Source organism: Scyliorhinus canicula, chromosome 4 (genome assembly GCF_902713615.1).
Source record: "Scyliorhinus canicula chromosome 4, sScyCan1.1, whole genome shotgun sequence".
Classification (NCBI taxonomy): Eukaryota; Metazoa; Chordata; class Chondrichthyes; order Carcharhiniformes; family Scyliorhinidae; genus Scyliorhinus; species Scyliorhinus canicula.
This window is the reverse complement of record NC_052149.1, coordinates 14,196,828-14,223,929: the sequence shown is the minus strand read 5'-3', so window position 1 is coordinate 14,223,929 and position 27,102 is coordinate 14,196,828. Positions and strand designations below refer to the sequence as shown.

The 27,102-nt window shown below is 46.5% G+C and overlaps 1 protein-coding gene across 3 annotated transcripts in view; it reads right to left on the bottom strand.

The window, feature by feature from the left end:
* Positions 1-27,102, bottom strand: part of zzz3 (zinc finger, ZZ-type containing 3) — a 148,020-nt gene that overhangs the window by 63,016 nt on the left and 57,902 nt on the right. The window lies entirely within an intron of this gene.

Sequence of the window (27,102 nt, the reverse complement as noted above, 5' to 3'; positions counted from 1 at the left end):
GGAAAGTATTGGCAGTTACAGGTCTATCACTGGTAGCCGTAGCTGGAGTAATTTCATGCGAAGAATTAGCACTCTTGGCGCAACCTAAATTATTGGCACACTGTTAAAGAACATCATCTGAAGTGAGGTTTTTCTCTCTCTATAGGGCATACACGGTGCCAAGTGGCAAACTACAAGTAACTGCTTTCAGTTCAGTATTTGATTGGCACAAACCGACCTCACACCAACATCAACTCATCTTTAGATCTAGTCCTCGCAACAAACTTTGTCCACAGAAGCAGTCAACCCCTGCTCAACTATAACTGCTTCAAGGCGTGCTCCGCTGCACAGACGACAATTTCCCTCCCTCTCAGGGCTCTCTTGGAAATAAAAATGACCAGGTTTGGAGTCTTGTGCTTGGGTCATCCCATTCACGATTGAGAGCCGCGACCCAGTGCAGTACTCAGGAAGTTAGTACGTTTTTAAAAATGCCGTCCATTGGAGAAGACATTAAACTGCCTGTTCCTGTCTATTGGGTAGATTCCATAGCATTGCTTGAAGAGGAGCATGATGGTTTTCCCCCCAGAGTAATATCGAGCATGACTCTCTCTTGCCAAAATAACCCCGGTGATCATTCATCATATTGAAGTATGTAGGATATTGCTTTAAAAACATAAGGAACGGAAGCAGGTTATTTGGTCCTTCTAGCCTGCTCTGCCGTTCAGTAAGATTGTAGCTTCTACCCAAGCTCCACCACCTCCCTGCATTGTCCCCAGGGCATCCAAAATGTATCATCTTCTGTCTCGAATGTACTCAAAACGGTTGACCATCCATAGTGTCTGGGGTACAGATTTCCAATGATTAACGATCCTGAGTGAAGGCATTTTCATCTCAGTCTTAAATGACGGGCCCCTTATTCTGAAACCGCAACCCCTGGTCCTAGACTCCCCAACCCGAGGAAACATCCTCCCAACATACAGTCCGTCAAGCCCCTTAAGAACGTTCAGTGCGATCACCGTTCATTCTTCTGAACTCTAGGGAGCATCAGCTTAGTCTACCCAATCTCTCCATTTAGGACAATGCATTCAACCCAGGAACTATTCTTGTTAAACTTCACTGCACTCCCTCCAAGGCCAAAAGCTGTAAACAATACACTACGTGTGGCCTCAACCAAGCGGTTATATGGTTGCAGTAAGACTTCTTGACTCTTGTGCTCCAATCTGTGTAATTAAGGTTAACATACCATTTTGCTTTCCTAATTGCTTGATGTACCAGCTAGCTAATTGAGGGTAATTTGTGTACAAGTACCAAATGAATGCTGCTTTTGCCTACACTAACAGTCACCTCAGAAAAATTCTGTATACTTTGAGGGAATCCCCAAGCCTGTCATGGTAGACTTATATCAGTTCAAGTCTTTTGCAGATGCAGAATCCAATGTGTAAAATCTTAAGAGGTTTTCAATTAATGGGCCATAGGAAAGAACTAACTGTTGAGCCATTATTCTCTAATGTTGGCAAATATGTATTTAAAAGGCCATCAGTCCCTTTACTTTGAGTCACTGACAGACTGCAACATTTTCACAGGTCTACAAGTAGAGATGTTTACACTGTAGAGTGGCCAATGCAGGAACTTTGTGCCCCTTGCTGGCTACACTCCCAATTTATCCACAGATAAATCTGTTTTTACAGCATTTATCACACAACCATGAAATAATTGTGGCCGAGAAAGGCCATTTAGCCCACCTTGATTCATTGAGCACCTCCTATCTGGCTGTAAGCAGCCTGTCACTTTACATGACTCTGGGGTATTATTCTACATTATCTGGGGTCCGGAAGTTTACTGTAAAGAAGGATTTCCTGATCTCTGATCTAAAATAATCACTCTCTGGCTAGAGTCTCCTTGTTCCATTTTTTTTTAAATTTCAACTCTTATTCCTGATTAACCTTTTCCATGCCCTTAACACAGACCCATGGAGATGAAAAAGAGATGTATTCATGTGTTTTATCGATTACTGCAAGACACTTAAGACATTTTTAAGTCTCTTGGCCACGATGGCAAAGATCTGAGTTATAAGAAATCTTGAAAACGAACTGTAGCCGTAAAAGTGGAGAACGATTTTGCGAAAATTAAAAGAGGGGTCAGCCTCAGGGTTCGTTTTCTCCCTAGATTTATTCAGATTGTATAGTGAAAATATTCTTCGAGAGATTAAAGACTTCACTGGATTATTAGTTGGAGGTTAAGATATGCCAACACTGTTTTTACGGCTAACTCTGAAGAGAAACTGCAAAATGTCATGGACAGAGTAGTGAGTGAAAGAGAGATGGGCTGAGCATAAATTGTAAAAAGGAAACAAAATGGCTACTAGTGTCCAAAAAGAAAATTTTACCAGAATTAAAGATCTCATGGAGAATGAAAAATCAAACAGGTAAACACATTTTGTTTAACATTGGACGGAAAGAGCCACCAAGAAATAAGATGACGGATTGGAACGGCCAAAGATGCATTTTAAAAAGTGGAACAAATCAATTCAAAATTAGCCATGAAAATAAAGTTGAGAATCCTGGAATGCCACATTACACTTATTGTAATATATGGTAGTGAGTGATGGACGATCAGCGAGCCAATGCAGAGCAGAATACAGACTGCAGAATTGTGTTTTTGAGGCGAACAATGAAGGTATCTTGGACAAGTCACACTGCCAAAGAAGAGATGTTAAACATGGAGACCAAAAGATCTCTGCTGCCCCAAGATCAGAAAGAGACGGTTGGAATTTCTTGGGCAGGTGATAAGAAATTATGATAAGTTTGGCGTTGTTGGGAAAGATCAATGCTAAAAGAGATTGAGGGAGACAAAGAATTATCTTTCTAAAGAGCCTCACAAACTCAATGAATGTAGCACCAATAAGATGATGCACCCCTCCAGAGCAACATGGATGTCCATGGTCACCAACACCCTCTCACAGCACAGTAGCTGAAGAGAGATCTTTTTAAACAATCTTGCAAGACCACCTCCCAGTTTCCTCCTTTGTACATTTAAAAAGTATAAATTGCTCCGATCTTTTCTTGTAAATCAGACTTCTGACACAGGCAATAGGCTTCAGGCCCTTAGAAACATCGAAAACAGAAGTAAGCATAGGCCATTTGAGCGTGCTCCACCATTCAATATGATCAGGGCTGATCCTCTATCACCCACTATATAAAGATACCTGTATTTGAGACTTTCAGTAAATTTGAGATAGATAGATTTTTAATTTCTAACGGATTGAAAGTTATGGAGAATAGGCAGGAAAGTGGAGTTGAGGCCAAGAGGAGATCAGCCATGATCAAACTAAATGGTGGAGCAGACTCAAGGGGCTGAATTGCCTACTTCTGCTCCTAGTTATTATGTTCTTATGTGTTGCCTCCAGTGCTAGACTATTGCTCAGTGGCCAGAAATATGCAAACTGCATTCTTTTTTTAAATAAATTTAGAGTACCCAATTCAATTTGTCCAATTATGGGGAAATTTAGCGTGGCCAATCCACCGAGCCTGCACATCTTTGGGTTGTGGGGGGCGAAACCCACGCAAACACGGGAGAATGCTCAAACTCCACACGGACAGTGACCCAGAGCCGGGATCGAACCCAAGACCTCGGAGCCGTGGGGCTGCAGTGCTAACCACTGTGCCACCGTGCTGCCCTTGCAAAGTGTATTTTAACAAGGAGCACCACAAAGACCGATTTATATTCTACCGTTCTGCCTATGTAGTTCAATATTCTATTGGTCTTGATGATTGCTGCTCTAGATTAGTTAAACATGTTAAGCATAGAGTTTTCCAAGACTCCTAATATTTCTTTCATCTCCATCCTCAGCCATTTCAACATCATACAAAGTACTTTTGGCAGCTTTATTCTCTTCCGTCGATACATTTTACATTGTTCTGCATTAAATTTTAGTTGTTGTACGCAGTCACACAAACTGATCAATTCATGCTTTAATTTCTAACCTGCAAATGTGACTACTCTACATGTGATTTCCCAGTCCAGAGCAGCGATGCAGATTAGTGTCTAGTAGAGTCTATTTACTGAGCCCTGAGGCACGCACTCATATCAGCCCCTCAATCCAATATACAACCCCATTCTGACAGAACTCTGCAAAATGTCATTTTGTTTCCCTTCTTTCAACCTTCCCAGGGTTTACTAATAAAACCTTTAGGGAATTCAGCAAAAGCCCAAAGGGAAGTTAGAATGTAGAACTCACTACCATAGAGTTCAGTTGAGGAAAATAGCAATGATGTATTTAAGGAATCTAGATAAAGATATTAGGGGGAAAGAAATAGAAGGAGATGCAAAAGAGTTGGCTGAAGGGCGAGACATATCGGCACGGGCTTGTTGGCTGACTGGCATATTTCTGCATTGTAAGTACAAATTAATATCCTGAATCTCTACCGCTTGAGTTTAATCAATGGGTGTGGGACGTTTGTCAAAAGTATTTTCGAAGCTAAAGCACAGCACATTATGTGGCTTTCCAAAGTCCATTTAGGTTGTCACTTCTCCGGCAGAAGTGAACAGGGTTGGAGAGACAGAATATATTACCTTTCCCAGTCCATTCTGACTGCTGTTCGTTAGATTGTCATTGTACAAGTGGTCGACAAGTTTATTCTGAACACTTATATTTAATGTAAAATACTTGGATTGATTGGCGGTCTATTTACAATCTTCTGCTAAATCTGGTCATGGCTGATATGTGAACTAATTCTATACACCTGTATTTATCCTCTACAACTTATTACTTCGGGGCGGCACGGTGGTTAGCACTGCTGTCTATGGCGCTGAGGATCCAGGTTCGATCCCGGCCCTGGGTCACTGTCCGTGTGGAGTTTGCACATTCTCCCCATGTCTGAGTGGGTCTCACCCCCACAACCCAAAGATGTGCAGGGTAGGTGGATTGGTCACACTAAATTGCCTCTTAATTGGAAAGAAATAATTGGGTACACTAAATTTATAAAAAAAAGAAAAAAAAATACAACTTATTACTTAATCATGCTTAACACGAACAAAAGTCTATCAGTCTTAGATTTAAGACAAGACATAGGAGCAGAATTAGGCCATTCAACGGGAGCATGGTATTGCTGTGGTTAACACTGCTGGCCCACGGTGCCGAGGACCCAGGTTCGATCCCAGCCCCGGGTCACTATCTGTGTGGAGTTTGCTCATTCTCCCCGTGTCTGCGTGGGTCTCATCCCCACAACCCAAAGATGGGCAGGGCAGGGGGATTGGCCACGCTAAACTGCCCCATAATTGGAATTTTTTCTTTTTGATAAATAAAGAATTCGGCCCTTCAGCCTAAATTAACAACTGACCCAGCATCACTTCTGTTTGCAGACATTTATGAACTATGCCAGTGTTCTTCAAAGTCGGGGGCACGACCCGCAGGTGGGTCGCGGGCGGGTGTCGGGATGGTCGCGGAACTGTTGTCCGCGGCACTCCCTATCGCGCAAATCCCTGCACAGCAGCCAGCCTTTTATAACGCCGGCTGCAAGTGGCCGCGAACATGTTAAAAAAAACATTTGGCCACATTGCGCATGCACGCACGATGATCAGTGCACGTGCGCAAATACGCATGCACGCCAATAATCGGGCACGCATGCGCAGTGCAGCCGTTATTTTTTTTTAAACAGTTGCAGCTTTTTGTTTTCCAAGTTCTGCAGTGGGTTTTATTCATTTAATTTTTTTTTCCATTTATTTTATTCATTTTTTTTTAACAAGTTCGGGGGAGGGGGTTTATTCATTTTTTTTGTCATTTATTTTATGTTATTTTTTTTCTTAACAAGTTCGGGGGGGGGGGGGGGGGTTATTTGATAACATTTTACAGGAAAAAAGTTCAGAACTTTGGACAGATGGAGACTCCATACTTGGTAAAAATGGGTCCCCAGAAAAAAAGTTTAAAGAACACTGAACTATGCCATCCAGTGTGTCTCGAAATGTTTCCTAACTTCATTCTTGACTAATTTTCTGACTGTGTCGACCAGAGGAAACGGTTTCTCTCAATCTACCCAATTTGTTCTATTTAACAACTTAAAAGCTTGGCTCAAATCACCTTTGAAATTCCAGGCAATAAAACCCAGGTTTGTGTAATAGCTCCTCGTAATTTAACCCTTCATTCTGGTAAATCTGCGCTGTACTCCTTCCAAGGCCAACATGTCCTTCCTGCAGTCTGCTTTGAGCCTGGTTAAATCTGTCTAAACCTCATTTATGGCTGTGTCAATGATTTTACTTGGCATATTCTTGTTTGGGGAAGGCAGGTTGTTCATGTCTGCCATGCAAATAGTTGGGAGAAAGAATACATTGGGAGCACTTCCAAGCACTGTTGCATCTTTTGACCTTTTCTGTGACTGCTCTCTCGTTGACGTGGTACTGAATTTCTCTTGTGCTATGGTTGTCATGTGAGAGAACCTTTAAGAACTGGGTGTTTATTAAATAGCTGTAGTGGATGTACCTTTAAGAAATGGTTGTTTATCGAATGGCTGCAGTAGTGTCAGTGTGGGTAGAGCTGGGCTATGAGTCTGCTTTTACTTTTGCTTTGGGCTGTCTGCTACAGGGTGTGTTTTAGTTTCATTTTGAGAGCTGGATAGCTGCAGTCACAGCAAGAAGGTGTATTAGTCTCTCTCTCTGCAATCTAAAGACTGTCTCCAGATCCTTTGGTGATTTAAAAATAATACCTGTTTCTGTAGAGAAGTTAAACCTGATGTCTTTCTGTAAAAAGGATTCTTTTTGTCTTATGGATCTTGCAAGGAAAGATTAACAGTTACTTATAGAGTACTGTATTCGTTGGGGGATTTATTGGTGTTGATAGTTGTTAAGATGTTTACTGTGGGTTTATAAAGCGTTAACTGGTTTCATAAATAAACATTGTTTTAATTTTAAAATACTGTACATCTCTGTTGAATCACACCTGCAGAGTGAGCCCATGTGGAGCCCATAACCACAATCTATTAAAAGTTGTGGGTGAGGTGCACTCCATGATACACTTTGGGGTTCTCTAAACCCTGGCCCATAATATGGTACATAAGAACATAACATAAGAACATAAGAACTAGGAGCAGGAGTAGGCCATCTGGCCCCTCGAGCCTGCTCCGCCATTCAATTAGATCATGGCTGATCTTTTGTGGACTCAGCTCCACTTTCCGGCCCGAACACCATAACCCTTAGTCCCTTTATTCTTCAAAAAACTATCTATCTTTACCTTAAAAACATGTAATGAAGGAGCCTCAACTGCTTCACTGGGCAAGGAATTCCATAGATTCACAACCCTTTGGGTGAAGAAGTTCCTCCTAAACTCAGTCCTAAATCTACTTCCCCTTATTTTGAGGCTATGCCCCCTAGTTCTGCTGTCACCCGCCAGTGGAAACAACCTGCCCGCATCTATCCTATCTATTCCCTTCATAATTTTAAATGTTTCTATAAGATCCCCCCTCATCCTTCTAAATTCCAACGAGTACAGTCCCAGTCTACTCAACCTCTCCTCATAATCCAACCCCTTCAGCTCTGGGATTAACCTAGTGAATCTCCTCTGCACACCCTCCAGTGCCAGTACGTCCTTTCTCAAGTAAGGAGACCAAAACTGAACACAATACTCCAGGTGTGGCCGCACTAACACCTTATACAATTGCAACATAACCTCCCTAGTCTTAAACTCCATCCCTCTAGCAATGAAGGACAAAATTCCATTTGCCTTCTTAATCACCTGTTGCACTTGTAAACCAACCTTCTGTGACTCATGCACTAGCACACCCAAGTCTCTCTGAACAGCGGCATGCTTTAATATTTTATCATTTAAATAATAATCCCGTTTGCTGTTATTCCTACCAAAATGGATAACCTCACATTTGTCAACATTGTATTCCATCTGCCAGACCCGAGCCCATTCACTTAACCTATCCAAATCCCTCTGCAGACTTCCAGTATCCTCTGCACTTTTTGCTTTACCACTCATCTTAGTGTCATCTGCAAACTTGGACACATTGCCCTTGGTCCCCAACTCCAAATCATCAATGTAAATTTTGAACAATTGTGGGCCCAACACGGATCCCTGATCCCTGGTACGCTGAGTTGCTTCAATATTTTCCACGTCTCTCTTTGCCACTTTGATTGTAGTTTCAGCTATGGTTTAATGATGAGCCTCTTGCCTCCGAGTCAGATGACTGTGGGTTCAAGCCCCAAGTCAGAGACAGCCAACTCATAGTGGTAGGCTGCCATTCCAATACAGTGCTGAGACAGGGCTGCACTGTCCGAAGTGCTGCCGTTCAGGTGGGATGTTAAACTGATGTCCTGTCTGCCCTCTGCATCAGGGCTTCCCAAACTTTGGTTCGTGTGAAATGAGATTCTGGGGTTGCAAACTCGAGCCTTGGGCCTGAACGCAATATTATATTTTTTTGTTGGTGGGTGTGGCCTTTTAGCCTGCTCGGAGACCCAATTGTTACTGCAAAAAAAGCTTTAAAAAAAGGTGTTCGTTACATTTGCAGAAAGTCTATTTTTACCAATAACCAGGATTATCTTGCATCAATAATAAGGATCCAATTACATTAATAATCAGGATCCAATTACATCCTGATTATTAATGTAATTACACCCTGAAGGATGTAATTACATTAATAATCAGGACCGAATTTCATGGTTCAATTGCATTAATAATCAGCTGCTTCAACAATTAGGATGCTAATAATCCAAATTATTTCAATTAACAATCAATATCCACAAGCATCAACAATAAAGATCCGATTACATTATATCACACACATTTTCTCTCTGGGGTCACAAAAGTGTCAGGCTTTAAAACGGGCCTTTCCTGAAAAAAGCTTGGGAAGCACAGTTCGAGGTGGAGGGAAATGATCCTGAGGTGCTGGCATTCAGAAAATACAGGGACTTCCACCCTGTCTACTGCCCAATATTTTTTTTAAAAATAATTCATTTTTTCCATTTAAGGGGCAATTTAGCATGTCCAACCCACCGACCCTGCACATCTTTCTGTTGTGGGGGCGAAATCCATGCAAACATGGGGAGAATGTGCAAACTCCAGTGACCCAGAGAGAGGATCGAACCTGGGACCTCAGTGCCATGATACAGCAGTGCTAACCACTGCGCCACCATGCTGCCTGTGTCCTGACCAATATTATCCCAAAATCAACACCTAGGGGAGATTACCTGGTCACTATTTCATTGTTGTTTGTGGGAGCTGGCTGTGTACAACACAATGCATTTCCTACATTACTAGTGACTCCACTTCAAAGCTACTTAAAATGATTGCAAAGCGCTTCCGAATTCCCTGAAGTTGTAAAACCCCAATACAAATGCAAGCCCTTCTTTGCACTTCAATAACTTTTTTTTAAAAACAATTTTCCACAATCTCTTCCACTAGTCCCTGTGAATCCTTTAGTTCTATCTACCTGCAGGATTTGGAAAGTCAGGGCAGCACGGTGGCGCAGTGGGTTAGCACTGCGACCTCACGGCCCCGAGGTCCCAGGTTCGATCCCGGCTCTGGGTCACTGTCCATGTGGAGTTTGCACATTCACCCCGTGGTTGCGTGGGTTTCGCCTCCACAACCCAGAAGATGTGCAAGCTAGGTCTCTGGGTTGTTACCGTGCCACGTGCTAGCGAGTCGAGGAATAGGGCGAGAGAGCAGTTGAACACGTGGCTGAGGGATGGTGCAGGAGGGAGGGTTTCAGATTCCTGGATAATTGGGGCTCATTCTGGGGTAGGTGGGACCTCTACAAACGGGATGGTCTACACCTGGACCGTTCAGCAGGGGATTGGGAACCTGAATTGCAGCTCCAGTACACAAGAAGCTGAGAGTAGTGAAGTCATGAGTAAGGTTTCAAAGTTGCAGGAGTGTACCAGCAGGAAGGAAGGTGGCTTAAAGTGCATCTACTTCAATGCCAGGAGCAATAAGGTGGGTGAGCTTGGGGCATGGGTTAGTACCTGGGATAGATGGCAAATGGAGTTTAATGCAGAAAAGTGTGAGGTGATTAATTTTGGAAGGAATAACAGGAAGACAGAGTACTGGGCTAATGGTAAGATTCTTGGTAGAGTGGACGAGCAGAGAGATCTCAGTGCCCATGTACATAGATCCCTGAAAGTTGCCAACCAGGTTGATAGGGTTGTTAAGAAGGCGTACGGCATCCAGGAGCCAGAAGCCGAGTGGGTGCGTGCGGAGGAGGCCTCCTGCATGGGGACCTCCCTCCGGGCCCTCGCCACGGCAGCATTCCCATCCCCACCCAAAAAACACTCCAGCAGCCCAGTGGTGACAGCCACCCTCCAATCCTGGAACCAACTGTGGCAGCAATTTGGCCTGAACAAAATGTCGGACAAGGCTCCCATCTGCAACAACCATAGGTTCAAACCAGCACTGACTGACGCCACCTTCAAAAGGTGGAGACAGGACGGGGGGACACTGACAGTCAGGGACCTATACACGGACGACAGGATCGCAACACTGGACGAACTGACAGAGAAATTTCAGCTAGCTGGGGGGAACGAGCTACGGTACCTGCAGCTCAAAAACTTCCTACGAAAGGAGACAAGGACGTACCCACAACCGCCACGACAGACACTACAGGAAGACCTACTGGACGCAAGTATCCTAGAGAAAGGGAACTGTAGTGACATGTATGGCCGACTGGTAGATAGGGACGACACCGTACTGGACGCAACAAGAAGGAAATGGGAGGACGACCTGGGGGTGGAGATAGGGTGGGGACTCTGGAGCGAAGCACTGCATAGGGTCAACTCCACCTCCACGTGCGCAAGGCTCAGCCTGACGCAACTAAAAGTGGTACATAGAGCCCACTTAACGAGAAACCGTATGAGTAGGTTCTTCCCGGAGGTGGAGGACAGATGTGAGCGGTGCCAAAGAGGCCCGGCCAACCACGCCCACATGTTCTGGTCTTGCCCCAGACTTGTGGAGTACTGGACAGCCTTCTTCGAGGCTATGTCCAAAGTGGTGGGGGTGAGGGTGGAGCCATGCCCGATAGTGGCGGTCTTCGGGGTTTCAGACCAGCCAGATCTATTCTTGGGGAGGAGGGCGGACGCCCTTGCCTTTGCCTCCCTGATCGCCCGCCGTAGAATCCTGTTTGGCTGGCGGTCAGCAGCACCGCCCAGAGCTGCAGACTGGCTGTCCGACCTCTCAGATTCTCTCCAAATGGAGAAAATCAAATTCGCCATCCGAGGGTCGGACGACGGCTTCCACAGAACGTGGGAGCCATTCATGCAATTGTTCCGGGACCTGTTTGTGGCCAACGTACAAGAGGAAGAATAGTTGGGGGAAGGTAGCCGGCGGGGAGGGGGGGGGGGGCTACGGGCTCGTTTCGGGGGTTTGATGGCTAGCTAAGGCCCAAAACCAAACTAAATAAATGCCAATAAACATGTTGGGGAATGTAAAATATATATGCCGGTGAAAAGGGGGAGGCCACAGTTATTACTACGAAGATGCTCACCTGTAAATATGTTCTTTTTTTTTCTCTCTCTCTAACAATCTGTAATTTGTTCAATATAAAACATGAAAACTGAATAAAAAACATTTATTAAAAAAAAGCGTACGGTTTGTTAGCTTGTATTGGTAGAGGAATTGAGTTTTGGAGCCATGAGGTCATGTTGCAGTTGTACAAAACTCTGGTGCGGCTGCATTTGGAGTATTGCGTGCAGTTCTGGTCGCCACATTATAGGAAGGATGTGGAAACATTGGAAAGGGTACAGAGAAGATTTACAAGGATGTTGCCTGGTATGGAGGGAAGATCTTATGAAGAAAGGCTGAAAGACTTGAGGCTGTTTTCGTTAGAGAGAAGAAGGTTAAGAGGTGACTTAATTGAGGCATACAAGATGATCAGAGGATTAGATAGGGTGGACATTGAGAGCCTTTTTCCTCGGATGGTGATGTCCAGCACGAGGGGACATAGCTTGTCATAGGTGACAATTTGGGTCACATGCATCTAGTCTACACCTGCTCTATTTAACTATGTACTTGCACCCTGTAGGTTCGATATTTGACCCACCAAAATGTCAAAAGTAATAGGAAAAGGCCTCCGCCTTCAACACCAAAATGTTCCCAATGAATTCTTTCTCCCAACTATTCGCATACCAGACATGGACAACCTGCCTTCCCCAAACAAGAATATACCAAGTAAAATCATTTTAACCGAGAGTCAGGCATTTACAAGAATTTGGTGACCTGCATATTTCTGTCAGTAATCGTACTCTAATTGGCCTTAGAATGTACTTGGGTCACATTCCCCTTGGTGCCTGAGAAATGGTTTTAAAAGGGGTAGGTCAGTTTAACAGCTAGATGGGCAGCATGGTAGTGCAGTGGTGAGCACTGCTGCCTCATGGCGCCGATCAATCCCAGCACTGGGTCACTGTCCAAGAACAAAGAAAAGTACAGCACAGGAACAGGCCCTTCGGCCCACCAAGCCCGTGCCGACCATGCTGCCCGTCTAAACTAAAATCTTCAACACTTCCTGGGTCCGTATCCCTCTATGCCTATCCCATCCTATTCATGTATTTGTCAAGATGCCCCTTAAACGTCACTATCGTCCCTGCTTCCACCACCTCCTCCGGCAGGGAGTTCCAGGCACCCACTACCCTCTGTGTAAAAAACTTGCCTTGTACATCTTCTCTAAACCTTGCCCCTCATACCTTAAACCTATGCCCTTTTGTAATTGACCCCTCTACCCTGGGAAAAAAACCTCTGACTATCCACTCTGTCTACGCTCCTCATAATTCTGTAGACCTCTATCAGATCACCCTTCACCCTCTGTCGTTCCAGTGAAAACAAGCAGAGTTTATTCAACCTCTCCTCATAGCTAATGCCCTCCATAGCAGGCAACATCCTGGCAAATCTCTTCTGCACCCTCTCTAAAGCCTCCACATCCTTCTGGTAGTGTGGCAACCAGAATTGAACACTATACTCCAAGTGTGGCCTAACTAAGGTTCTATATAGCTGCAACATGACTTGCCAATTCTTATACTCAATGCCCCGGCCTATGAAGGCAAGCATGCCGTATGCTTTCTTGACTACCTTCTCCACCAGTGTTGCCGCTTTCAGTGACCTGTGGACCTGTACCCTAGATCTCTCTGACTTTCAATACTCTTGAGGGTTCTACCATTCACTGTATATTCCCTACCTGCATTAGACCTTCCAAAAAGCATTATCTCACATTTGTCCGGATTAAACTCCACCTGCCATCTCTCCGCCCAAGTCTCCAAACGATCTAAATCCTGCTGTATCCTCTGACAGTCCTCATCGCTATCCGCAATTCCACCAACCTTTGTGTCGTCTGCAAACTTACTGATCAGACCAGTTACATTTTCCTCCAAATCATTGATATATACTACGAACAGCAACGGTCCCAGCACTGATCCCTGCGGAACACCACTAGTCACAGCCCTCCAATCAGAAAAGCACCCTTCCATTGCTACTCTCTGCCTTCTATGGCCTAGCCAACTCTGTGTCCACCTTGCCAGCTCACCCCTGATCCCGTGTGACTTCACCTTTTGTACCAGTATGCCATGAGGGACCTTGTCAAAGGCCTTACTGAAGTCCATATAGACAACATCCACTGCCCTACCTGCATCAATCATCTTTGTAACCTCTTCGAAAAACTCTATCAAGTTACTGAGACACAACCTCCCCTTCACAAAACCATGCTGCCTCTCACTAATACGTACATTTGCTTCCAAATGGGAGTAGATCCTGTCTCAAAGAATTCTCTCCAGTAATTTCCCTACCACTGACGTAAGGCTCACCGACCTGTAGTTCCCTGGATTATCCTTGCTACCCTTCTTAAACAAAGGAACAACATTGGCTATTGTCCAGTCCTCCGGGACATCACCTGAAAACAGTGAGGATCCAAAGATTTCTGTCAAGGCCTCAGCAATTTCCTCTCTAGCCTCCTTCAGTATTCTGGGGTAGATCCCATCAGGCCCTGGGGACTTATCTACCTTAATATTTTTCAAGACGCCCAACGCCTCGTCTTTTTGGATCTCAATGTGACCCAGGCTATCTACACACCCTTCTCCAGACTCAACATCCACCAATTTCTTCTCTTTGGCGAATACTGATGCAAAGTATTCATTTAGTACCTCGCCCATTTCCTCTGGCTCCACACATTGATTCCCTTGCCTATCCTTCAGTGGGCCAACCCTTTCCCTGGCTACCCTCTTGCTTTTTATATACGTGTAAAAAGCCTTGGGATTTTCCTTAACTCTATTTGCCAATGACTTTTCATGACCCCCTTCTAGCCCTCCTGACTCCTTGCTCAAGTTCCTTCCTACTTTCCTTATATTCCACACAGGCTTCATCTGCTGCCAGCCTTCTAGCCCTGACAAATGCCTCCTTTTTCTTTTTGACAAGGCCTACAATATCTCTCGTTATCCAAGGTTCCCGAAATTTGCCGTATTTATCCTTCTTCTGCACGGGAATATGCCGATCCTGAATTCCTTTCAACTGACATTTGAAAGCCTCCCACATGGTCAGATGTTGATTTACCCTCAAACACCCGCCCCCAATCTACGTTCTTCAGTTCCCGCCTAATATTGTTATAATATCCGTGCGGAGTTTGCACGTTCTCCCTGTGTCTGCATGGGTATCACCCCCACAACCCAAAGTTGTGCAGGGTAGGTGGATTGGCCATGCTAAATTGCCCCTAAACTGAAAAAAAAAAATGAATTGGGTACTTTAAAATTTAAACAGAAAATTTAACAGTTAGATATCAGAACCATGCTCCAGGCCTCAAATTACCTGCAAGCAATGTTACAGGGGACCCAACAGTATTGAAGAGATTTGTGTCTATTAATATTGTTGCAGCATGAGAGCAGGGAGAAGAGATAAAACCATAATTTAAGCCAATATCTTCTTTGGGAGTTAAGAAGTTTTTTACCGGTAGATGGTAGCACACCACCTCAAATCATACTAATCACAGCACCGACAGAAGAGAGAATTATAGTGCAGTGTCACATAGAAACACCAGTGACAAGCTCATGCAAAATGCCAACAAGCCGCCTTTTGATTGGTTCACCAATGCCTGCACATTCACATTAAATTAGTAACTTAGTATAACCTGGCCACAATGGCTAGATTCATTATGGCGCAGGAGCCATTTGGCCCAACGACTCCATGGTAGTGCTCTGTGGAGCGCTAAGCAGCTCTTTAAAACGGTTCAGCATAACTTTAATTAAAAACAGAATGCGCTGGAAAACAGGCAACATGCCTCAACGACTACCGTCCAGTGGCCTTGACATCTATCATTATGAAATGCTTCGAGAGGTTCCTCTCTACACTTCCAGGATGTCTTGATCCACTGCAATTTGCATCGCTCCACAACCAGTCCACAGCAGACGGTATCTCCCTAGCATTACACTCATCCATGGAGCATCTCGACAACAAGGGCTCCTATGGCAGTCTCTTATTCATTGACTATAGCTCCATCTTCAACACCATAATCCCAGCCAAGCTCATATCAAAACTCCAAAACCTAGGACTTGGCTCCTCCGTCTGCAAATGGATCCTCGACTTCCTGACCCATAGACCACAATCAGTAAGGATAAACAACAGCTCCACGATAGCCCTCAATATCGTGGCCCCGCAAGACTCCGTACTTAGCCCCCTACTGTGCTCCCTGTACGATTGTGTGGCAAAATTTGACTCCAACTCCAAGTTTGCTGATGACACGACCTTAGTGGGTCGGATCTCAAACAACGATGAGTCAGAGTACAGGAGGGAGATAGACAACCTAGTGGAGTGGTGTAATGACAACAATCTCCCCCTCAATGTCATCAAAACTAAGTAGCTGGTCATTGACTTCAGGAAGCAAACTTTCGTACACACCCCTGTCTGCATCAACGGGGCCGAGTTGGAGATGGTGACAGTTTTAAATTCCATCACCAACAATTTGTCCTGGTCTTTCACCTCGATGCTATGACCAAGAAAGCACAACAGCGCCTACACTTCCTCAGAAAACTAAGGAAATTCAGCATGTCCACATTGACTCGTACCAACACAGATGCACCATGGAAAGCATTCTATCTGGCTGCATCACAGCCTGGTATGGCAACTACTCAGCCAAGACCGTAAGAAACTACAAAGGGTTGTGAGCACAGCCCACTGCATCACGCGAACCTGCCTTCCATCCATTGACTCTGGCTACACCTCCCACTGCCTTGGGAACACGGACAGTGTAATCAAAGACCCCTCCCACCCAGGTTATTCTCTCTTCCATCGGGCAGGAGAAACAAATTCTGAGAACACGCACCGACAGATTCAAAAGCAGCTTCTTTCTCCGCTGTTACCAGACTCCTGAATGACCCTCTTATCTCTCCACACCTCTTCTCTACTGAGTAGTACTACACACCGGATGCTTCACACAATGTCTGTGTCTTTACATTGTGTATTTATCTGATGTCTTTTCATGTATGGTACGGTATGCCTGGACTGTACGCAGAACAATACTTTTCACTGTACCTTGGTACACGTGACAATAAATCTAAATCAAATTAAATCAACTCAATTCTGACAGCATCGAGTGAGAGAGAGAGTTCAATGTTTTGAGTCACGTGACTCTTCTTCAGGAATTAAAGGGAGGTGGGCATAAATTCTGTTTCTGTGCTCAATACTTTAAATCATGAAAACCAAGATCCCTTGTGCTTTGCTACCCAGTCTCACAATGTGCTGCCATGTTTAAAGATTCATGCACATGAAGTTCTAGGTCACCTTGTCCCTGCACAATCTTTAGGACTGTGCAATTAAGTCTACATTGCCTCTACCTCTGCCGATACCTTCTGCCAAAATATGTCACCTTACATTTCGCTGTATTTAATTCCATCCATCACTCATCTGCTCATTCTGTTAACCTCTGTCTAGCGGCAGTCAACTGGTATCATCTTCAATGTCTGCCATTCCTCCAAGTTTAGAATCATCAGCAAATTTTGTTTTCTATTATACAAGTCTTTTATATATTTAAAAGAAAAAAAAAGTAGTCATAACACTAACCCGCGAGGAACACCACTGTCACCATCCACCATTCTGAAAAACAAACATTTACTATGACTCGCTATTTTGTACCTTTAAGCCAGGATTTTAAACCAAGCTGACACTAACCTTCCTAATCCATGAGCCACAATTTTATAAACCAGCCTTTATGGGGTATATTGTCAAATGCTTTCTTAAAACCAGATCAACAACATCCACTGCAAGCCTCTTAACTACCATGGGGAGGAGGTGGTGTAGTGGTATTGTCTGTAGAATCCCGACAGTGCTATTCAGCCCTTCGGGTTTGCACTGACCTTACCAAAAACACCCTACCTAGGTCCACTCTGCTGCCCTATCCTTGTAACCCCACCTAACCTGCACATATTTGAACACGGAGGGGCAAATCAGCACGGCCAATCAACCTAACCTGCACATCGTTGGACTATGCGAGGAAACCGGAGCACCCGGAGGAAACCCATCAGACATGGGGAAAACGTGCAAGCTCCACACAGTCACCCAAGGTCAGAACTGAACCCGGGTCACTGGCACTGTGAGGCAGCAGTGCTAGCCACCTCTGTCACTGGACTAATAATCCAGAGACACAGGGTAATGCTCTGGGGGATCGGATTCAAATCCCACTGTAAACAATTGGGCCTCAGAGCCGGCCAAAGGCCATATCCAACAACCAAAACTGTGAGTTTTTAAAGAGACATCACAGCTGTTAGTATTGCGCCCGGGCTCAAGGCTCAGGAGATCGCAACCCCAGAATCATGTTTCATGCAACCCACAGTTTGGAAAGCCCTGATCTAGAGGGCAGATGGGACATCAGTTTAACATCCTATCACAATGGCAGCACTGCAGACAGTGCAGATGGTAGAATCTAAACACTTAATAAAACATCTGGAATAAAAAATTTTATGATGACCTTGAAACCATCGTCGATTGTTGTAAAAGCCCAAACTGGTTCACTAATATCCTTTAGGGAAGGAGCCTGCCATCCTTACCTGGTCTGGCCTACATGTGACTCTTAAATGCCCTCTGAAGTAGCCTCTCAGTTATATTCAACCGCGACAAAGGGATGAAACTGGATGGACCACCGGGCATCGATCTAGCCACTGGGAACAATGATCTTATAGATTATTATAAAATAATGAGCATCGATAAGGTAGATAGTCAACATCTTTTCCCAAAGGTAGAGGAGTCTAGAACTAGAGGGCATAGGTTTAGGATGAGAGGAGAGATACACAAAAGAGACCAGAGGGGAAAGTTCTTCGCATAGAGGGTGGTGAGCATCTGGAACAGGCTGCCAGTGGCAGTGGTAGAGGTGGGTACAATTTTGTCCTTTAAAATGCAGTTACATGGGCAGGGTGGGTATGAAATGAAAAATGAAATGAAAATCGCTTATGGTCACGAGTAGGCTTCAATGAAGTTACTGTGAAAAGCCCCTAGTCGCCACATTCCGGCGCCTGTTCGGGGAGGCTGGTACGGGAATTGAACTGTGCTGCTGGCCTGCCTTGGTCTGCTTTCAAAGCCAGCGATTTAGCCCAGTGTGCTAAACCAGCCCCTGGAGGGATATGGGCCAAATGCAGGCAAATGGGACTAGCTTAGTGACAGAAACTGAGCAGCATGGACAAGCTGGGCCTGTTTCCATGCTGTAAACATCTATGACTATCTAACAACAACGGCAAACCTGGCCCTGTTGACTGTGCAAAGTCCTTCTTACTAACATGAGGGCTTGTGCAAAGGTTGGGAGAGCAGTCTCAGACTAGTCAAGCAACAGACTGGTATAGTCATATTCACGGAATCGCAGCTCATGGATACTGTCCCAGATACCATCATCATTATTCCTCAGTGGGGCAGCAAGGTGGTGTAATGTTAGCACTGCTGCCTCATGGAGCCGAGGACTCGGGTCCAATCCTGGCCCCGGGTCACTGTCCATGTGGAGTTTGCACATTCTCCCCGTGTCTTCGTGGTCTCACTCCCACAATCGAAAAAGCTGTGCAGGGTAGGTGAATTGGCCACACTAAATTGCCCCTTTATTGGAAAAAAAAGAATTAGGTGCTCTAAATTTATTTTAAGGATCATTATTACTCAGTATGTCCTGACTCATTAGTAGGATGGACCCAGCACAGATAGCAGCACAGTCGGGAGGGAATTGCCCTGGGAGTCCTCAACATCAAACCTGGACCCCGTGAAGTCTCATGGCACCAGGTCAACACAGGTAAGGAAACCTCCTGATTACCACGTACCAGCCACCATCAGCTGATGAATCAGTACTCCTCCATGTTGAACACCACTTGGAGGAAGCACCGAGGGTGGCAAGGGCACACAAGGTACTCTGGTTGCTGGGCTTCAATGTCCATCACCGAGTGGCTCAGTAGAACCACTACTGACCAACCTGGTTGGGTCCTAAAGGATGTAGCTTCCAGACTGGGTCTGCAGCAGGTGGCGAGGGAACCAACAATAGGAAAAAACACACTTGATCTTATCTTCGCCAGCTGCCTGCCGCAGGTGTATCTATCCATGACAGTATCGGTACGAATGCCCACTGCACAGTCCTTGCGGAGGTAAAGTCCTGTCTTCACATGGAGGATACCCTCCATCACGCTGTGAGACTGCAGGAACTCACCAAGGTTCCTTAGGCAGCACCCTCCAAACCAAGAACACTACCATCTAGAAGGACAAGAGCAGCAAGATACCTGGGAACCCCACCACCTGGAGTCACACACCACCCTGACTTGGAAATATATCGGCGCTCTATGGTTAGGTCAAAATCCTGGAATTCCCTCCCAAACAGCACTGGGGTGTACATACACCTCAGGGACTGCAGCGGTTCAAGAAGGCAGCTCACCACCACCTTCTGAAATGAAATGAAAATGAAAATCGCTTATTGTCACGAGTAGGCTTCAAATGAAGTTACTGTGAAAAGCCCCTGGTCGCCACATTCCGGCGCCTGTTCGGGGAGGCTGTTACGGGAATCGAACCGTGCTGCTGGCCTGCTTGGTCTGCTTTCAAAGCCAGCAATTTAGCGTTGTGCTAAACAGCCCCTAGGGTAGCTAGGGATGGGTAATAAACATTGGCCTAGCCAGCGACTCCCACATCCCACAAAATTAATTTTTTTAAAAATGTTATTTCATTAAAAAAATTCAATTTTAGTTAGTCAAACAGTCTGCCTTTTTATAAATCTGCATTCAGTCTCCTGCATAATTAAATCTCTCCCAAGAGTCTGATAAAGTTTTCCCTGACTGTTTCTAAAACTCTGAATTTAAACTGTTGGACGCATCATCTTTTGGATGAGACGTTAAGTGGAAGCTATCGAAAGTGGACATAAAAGATCCCATGGCACAAATGTTACAGGGAGACTTCACCCCAGTGTCCAGGCCAATGCTAAAACCCTAAACATCCCAAATGAAGATCGTCCAATCATTATTTTGTTGCTGTTTCCACTGTGCACCAAGTAGCTGTCGCAATTCCTACACAATGACTGACAACACTTCAAAAAGAACTTCATAACCTGTAAGGCGCTTTGGAACTGAGCAGCACGATACAAGTGCAAATCCTTCCTTCCAGTGCAGCACCTACATTATCAGGGTACAACGAGGCATTGGCTGCATTGCTGGCTGATTGACAAGCTCAGTGAAAACCTCTATCTAAATGCATTGGCTCAGTGTAAACATAACCATTCCAAATTAGCCATTACTGATGTGTTAAATCCTTAAAAACAGACTCGGCATGTATTTTTCAGAGCATCACTTTTTTACCAACAAACTCAAATTCTGTAAACTAATGCCTAATTATGTAGCAGAGCTTGAGAAAAATAATTTGTTTCAAGTACAAATCGAAGGAATAATACTGGATGCCATTACGTACTTTGGTCCATACCAATGAATCTCAGGACCTTAAGTATTCCAGTCTGAATATACTAATACAAAAGGGCATTTGTCACACTAAAAACCAAGGAAGACGGGTTCCCCACTGTCGTTCAGTAGTCTCCATTCATAAATACATCCTGACCATAGCCATGGTTCCACTCTCCTTTTAGAAACAACCCAAAGGGTGGATGCGGAGGTGAGTTACCTGCAGTAAATTATTGTAAAGCATGTTCTCAGCTTTTACATGGTTCTACTACTTTGGCATTAACTTGCTACTGCACTTCATGCTGCTCTCAATAGGGCTCTGTTACCCTACAATCTGCACCAACTCAATCTTCAGGTTCTAACCTCATATGGTGGTCAAATTGCTTTGACATTAACCTGTCCGCTGTAAACGGTAGGAATACATAGAAACATACATGGAAGATAGGAGGCCATTCGGCCCTTGGAACTGCTCCGGTATTCAGTATGAGCATGGCTGATCATCAAGTTCAACACCCTGATCCCGACCCCCCCCCCACCATATCCCTTGCTCCCTTTTGCCCCAAGTGCTATATCTAATTCCTTCATGAAATTGCATGACATTTTCGCCTCAACTTCTTTTTCTGGTAGTGAATTCCACAGATACACCCCTCTCTGGGTGAAGAAATTACCACAGTCCTAAAAGGTTTACCGCTTATCCTCAAACTACGACCCCTATTTCTGGACTCCCCCACCATCGGGAACATTCTTTCTGAATCTACCATGTCCAATCCTGTTAGAATTTTATAAGTTTTGACTTCCGGTGACGGCTATGAAGGAGTAAGTCGCACATTTGGTGGCTCCCGCTCGGGCTGGGCTTTTGGACCTTTTCCCCCGATTTTTTACCGGATCAATGACAGAGGCAATTGGGTACTGGATTCCCACATCGGTGCATGGAGAAGAGGACTAGAAGTGCTCGCAAAGGCAGAAACAGACGGACAGAGAAGGCTTGGGCTGAAGTTGCAGTGGGAGAAAGCATGGTGAAGGACCGGACCTCTGGCTTGTCAACGGAGCAGCTGATGAAAGTTATCCAGGAGGGCTTCGCCAAGCAGAAGAGGGACTGCTTGGACCCGATTAAAGAGTCAATTGTGCGGCTGGAGCTTGGATTGGACGCCCAAGATCGGGCGATCCAGAAAGTAGAGAAGGCGCTGGCTGACCAGGAGGAACATCAAACTGTGGTGGAGTTGGAGGTGGGGATGCTGAGAGACCAGCAGAAAAGGCTCCTGGAGAAGGTGAAGGACCTAGAGAACAGGTCCCGCCGCAGAACTCGAGGAACGTTGGACTCCCGGTGGGGTCCGAAGGAACGGACGCTGGGGCAATAATAGTGGGCATGTTCGAGAAGCTGCTGGGGAATGGGGCGTTCTGCCAACCCTTGGAGGTGGACAGGGCTCAGAGAGCGCTCGCGAAGAAGCCGCGAATGGGAGACCCCCCCCCAGAGGGCAATGTTGGTGAGATTCCACAGGTATTTGGATAAGGAGCGTGGGCCCAGTGGGCCAAGCAGATACGGAGCTGTAAATGGGAGAACAGTATCCTGCGGATCTATCAGGACCTGAGTGCAGAGGTGGCCGGAAGAAGAGCGGGGTTTAACCAGATCAGGTCGACCCTTTGTAAGAAAAAGGTGAAGTTCGGACTGCTGCATCCGGCCCGTCTCTGGGTCACATACGAGGAGCAACATTTTTATTTCGAGTCGCCTGAGGAAGCGCTGGACATCGCGAAAAGGAAAGGACTGGTGGCGGACTGAGAACTTTGCTGCAACATTCATGTTTTTAAAAGTTTCTCGTTTATCGTTTTATGGACGCTATTTGTAATGCCTTCTGTATTGATTTGGGGCCAGTTGCAGAGCTGAGTGAGTTAAAGTTTACATTTCACTGTTGGGGGATGGAGGTGTGTTTGTTTAGATGCTGGATCTCTTGTTTGATCTTGTCTTTGTTTAGCGGGTTTGTTTGTCATCCGAATGTCTGTGGATAAGTGGGGGGGCGGGAAGAGGATGGGGAGGAAACAATAGGTGGGAGAATGTCTGGCGCCAGGGGTAGGGGCCACCAAACAAGCTGGATGAGCAGATGTTAGGCTTATCAAAGGGGTTGATTTACATTGTGCTGTTACTATGGGTAGGGTGGGGGGTGTTCTGCTGATGAGGGAGGGACTGGTGCTGAGGGACAGAGAGGAGGTCGGGGGCGGAGGCGCAGGGCAAGGGCTGGAGATTGGCCCAAGAAAAAGGTGATGGCTGATCTGCCGCGGGGGGGGGGGGGGGGGGGGAGGGAGAGAGAGAGAGAGAGAGAGAGAGAGAGAGAGAGAGGAGAGAGAGAGAGAGAGAGAGAGAGAGAGAGAGAGCGAGAGAGAGAGAGAGAGAGAGAGAGAGAATGTAGAAGGGCTAAATGGGCCGGTCAAGAGGGCACGCGTGTTCACGCATTTGAGAGGACAGAAGGCGGATGTGGGAATGCTGCAGGAGACGCACCTCGGATTACCTGACCAGATTAGATTAAGGAACGGTTGGGTCAGACAGGTTTTTCACTCGGGACTGGACTTGAAGACTAGAGGGGTCGCGATCCTCATCAACAAGCGGGTGGTGTTTGAGGCGGGAAGAATAGTTTTGGATGTGGCATGCTGGTATATTATGGTCAGTGGGAAATTGGAGGGAGTGCAGGTGGTATTAGTAAATGTGTATGCACCAAATTGGGACGATGTGGAGTTTATAAAGAGGATGCTGGGGAAGATACCGGACTTGGATTCACACAAGTTGGTCATGGGAGGGGACTTCAACAGTTATTGACCCTGGTTTAGACCAGTCAAGTTCAAAAACGGGCAGGGTGCCAGCAATGGCAAATGAATTAAAAGGGTTCATGGAGCAGATGGGGGGGTGGGCCCATGGAGATTTGGGCAGCCGAGGATGAAGTTCTCCTTCTACTCACACATACATAAAGCATACTCCCGGATTGATTTCTTTATTCTGAGCAGGGCTTTACTGACGGGGTGGTGGACACGGGGTACTCGGCGATCACAATCTCTGACCATGCCCCGCACTGGGTTGACCTACCTGGAAGTTAACGACACGGGGGAAATTTCAGCTGCAGTGGTCTGGGAAGCAGTGAAGATGGTGGTTAGAGGGGAGCTGATCTCAATATGGGCCCACAGGGAAAAGGTAGACAACGCAGAGATGGACCGACTGGTAAAGGAGATACTACAGGTCGATAGGAGGTATGCGGGGACGCCAGAGGCAGGGCTTTTAAGGGAATGGCGGAGGCTACAGGCGGAGTTCGGCTTGTTAACCACAGGGAGGGCAGTGGAGCAGCTGAGAAAGGCGAGGGGGTGATTTATGAGCATAAAGAGAAGGACAGAGAAGCAGCTTAGAAAGAGGGAGGCAGCCAGGGAAATAGGCAAAGTAAAGGATGGAGATGGGAACCTGGTTGGCGACTCAGCAGGGATGAATAAGGCATTTAAGGAGTTTTATAGTAGGTTGTAGGAGTCGGAACCCACAACGAGGCCGGAGGGGATGAATTTCCCGAAGGTGGATGGGAAGCAGGTAGAAGGTCTGGTGGCCCTCATAGGGATCGAAGAGATAGCAGAGGGGCTGAAGGCCATGCAGTCGGGTAATGCCCGGGGCCGGACGGGTACCCAGTGGAGTTCTATAAAAGTTCTCTGGAATATTGGGGCCGTTGTTGATGAGGACATTCAATAAGGCAAGAGAGAGAGGGGTGCTTCCCCCAACGATGTCACAGGCCACGATTTCGCTGATCCTGAAGCGAGACAAGAACCCGGAGCTGTGTGGGTCCTATAGGCCGATATCCCTATTGAATGTGGACGCCAAACTGCAGGTCAAAATTTTGTCCTCTAGCATTGAGGATTGTGTTCCGGACTTTATTGGGAGGACCAGACAAGGTTTGTTAAGGGAAGGCCAATGTAAGAAGGCTATTAAACGTGATCATGATGCCCCCGGAAGGTAGGGAGGTGGAGGTAGCGGTTGCAACGGACGCAGAGAAGGCCTTTGATCGAGTAGAATGGGATTATCTGTGGAGGGACTGGGAAGGTTCGGATTTGGGCGGGGCTTTATTGGCTTGGTCAGGTTGCTGTATCATGCACCTGTGCTGAGCTTACGGTCGAATAGGGCAACATCGGACTAATTTAGACTGCACTGGGGGACGAGACAGGGATGCCCCCTCTCTCCATTGCTGTTCGTGTTAGCCATAGAGCCACTGGCAATTGCAGAGAGCCTCAAGGGGTTTTTTGGGGGGGGGGGGGGGAGGAGGAGGAGTCTCGCTTTGGACCCAACAGAGGGGGTGAAAGAAATCATGAGGATTCTGGAGGGAATTTGGCCGGTTTTCAGACTGTAAACTAAATATGGGGGAAAGTTAGATGTTTGCGGTCCAGGCGAGGGGTCAGGAGAGGCAACTGGGGGAGCTGCCGTTCAGAGTGATAGGGTGAAGCTTTCGGTATCTAGGCATCCAAGTGGCGCGGGAATGGGAACAACTGCACAAACTAAATCTGGCCCAACTAGTAGACCAATTGAAAGCCGATTTTCAGAGGTGGGACCTGCTCCCGTTGTCACTAGCTGGGAGGGTGCAGACGGTGACGATGACGGTCCTCCCGAGATTCCTGTTTGTGTTTCAGTGTCTCCCCATCTTTATTCTGTGGTCCTTTTTTAAACAGGTCAACAAAGTGATCACTGGCTTAGTATGGACGGACAAGACCCCGCGAGTAAGGAGGGAGATGCTTGAGCAGAGCCGGGGAGAGGGCGGGCTGGAGCTGCAGCTGCCAAACTTCAGTAACTACTATTGGGTGGCGAATATAGCCATGATCAGGAAGTGGGTGGTGGGGGGAGGGTTGGCATGGGAGCGTATGGAGGTGGCTTCATGTAAGGGCACCAGCTTAGGGGCATTGATAACAGCACCTTTGCCGTTCCCACAGGGCACGGTACTCCACCAGCCCCATGGTGGTGGCGACCCCGAGAGTCTGGGGGCATTGGAGAAGGCATGTGGGAGCAGAGGGAGCATCGGTTTGGTCTCCAATCTGGGGGAGGGGGGGGGGGGGGGGGGGGGGGGGGGGGTCAGAGATGGCAGAGAACAGGGATTGAGGGGATGGGGGTATGTTTTTTTTAATATAAATTTAGATTACCCAATTATTTTTTCCAATTAAGGGGCAATTTAGCATGGCCAATCCACCTACTCTGCACATTTTTTGGGTTGTGGGGCGAAACTCACGCAGACACGGGGAGAATGTGCAGACTCCACACGGACAGTGACCCAGAGCCGGGATCGAACCTGGGACCTCAGCGCCGTGAGGGAGCTGTGCTAACCACTAGGCCACCGTGCTGCCCTGGGATATGTATGGAGGGGAGCTTTCCTAGCTTGAGGGAGCTAGAGGAGAAATTTGGATTGGCGAGAGGAAACAAATTCAGGTACCTGCAGGTGCGGGACTTCCTACGTAGGCAGGTTTCAACCTTCCCGCTCCTACCACCAAGGGGGATACAGGACAGGGTAGTTTCTAGAGGGTGGGTGGGAGAAGGGAGGGTCTCTGACACTTACAATGAACTTATGGGGTCAGAGGAGACGCAGACTGTGCAGTTGAAGCGCAAGTGAGAGGAGGAGCTGGGAGGAGAGATAGAGGATTATCTATGGGTAGACACATTGAGTAGAGTCAACGCGTCCACAACATGTGCCAGGCTCAGCCTGATACAGTTCAAGGTTATTCACCGGGCCCACACGAGAGTGGCCGGGATGAGCAGGTTCTTTGGGGTAGAATATAGGTGTGCAAAATGTGCGAGAGGGCCAGCGAACCATGCCCACATGTCCAAAGCTTAGGGAATTCTGGCAGGGGTTTGCAGATGTCATGTCCACGGTGTTAAAAACAAGGGTGGCACCAAGTCCAGTGGTGGCGATTTTCGGGGTGTCGGAAGATCCGGGAATCCAGAAGGAGAAAGAGGCAGACGTTCTGGCCTTTGCTTCCCTGGAGATGGATACTATTAGCTTGGAGGGACTCAAATTCCCGAAGTCGGAGACCTGGCTATCTGACGTGGCAAGCTCTCTCTGTTTGGAGAAAATCAAGTTCACCTTGAGAGGGTCACTATTAGGGTTCGCCCGGAGGTGGCAACCGTTCGTCGACTTCTTTGCGGAAAATTAATCGTCAGCAGAGGGGGGGGGGGTGGTTTAGTTTAGTTTAGAGTAGGGGGTTAATAAAGGTGGGGGAGGAAGACGGCTTTTGCACAATGTTTATAGATTCATGTACATTGCTTTTTTTGTTGTT